Here is a 444-nt window from a genome sequence, read left to right as displayed (position 1 = left end):
ATGAACAGATATGTATTGAGTCTGTAATCAACACATCATAATTTTATTTATCTTTCCAAAATAATGATATCCCTTACGAAGATCCTCGTTATTCAGAGAAATATAATAATCAGCCGATACAAATCTAATCTCCGTTTAGGGACGAAATTGGAAACTAATCGAACTACAGCGATAAACGAAGTGATGATATAAAATAAATGGTGATTAGAGTGCTGATGCCAATAGCGGAAATATGATCATCCGTGTGATCAAAACGAATTAACTGGATTTCGATACCAAAGATATGCAAGAAATATTCGTCTAGATGTTTGGAACTCACCATTTCCCTAATGATTCTGAAATGTCGAAAGATTATTTGCTCGTAAAGCTCTTAAGCTGTTTGGCCAGTATTTACACGCAGTCCATTATGAACCGAAGCTTTTAACGCTGGTACGAAGTGAAGCT

Source organism: Penaeus monodon, chromosome 34 (genome assembly GCF_015228065.2).
Source record: "Penaeus monodon isolate SGIC_2016 chromosome 34, NSTDA_Pmon_1, whole genome shotgun sequence".
Taxonomy (NCBI): Eukaryota; Metazoa; Arthropoda; class Malacostraca; order Decapoda; family Penaeidae; genus Penaeus; species Penaeus monodon.
Note: the sequence above shows the minus strand (reverse complement) of the source record.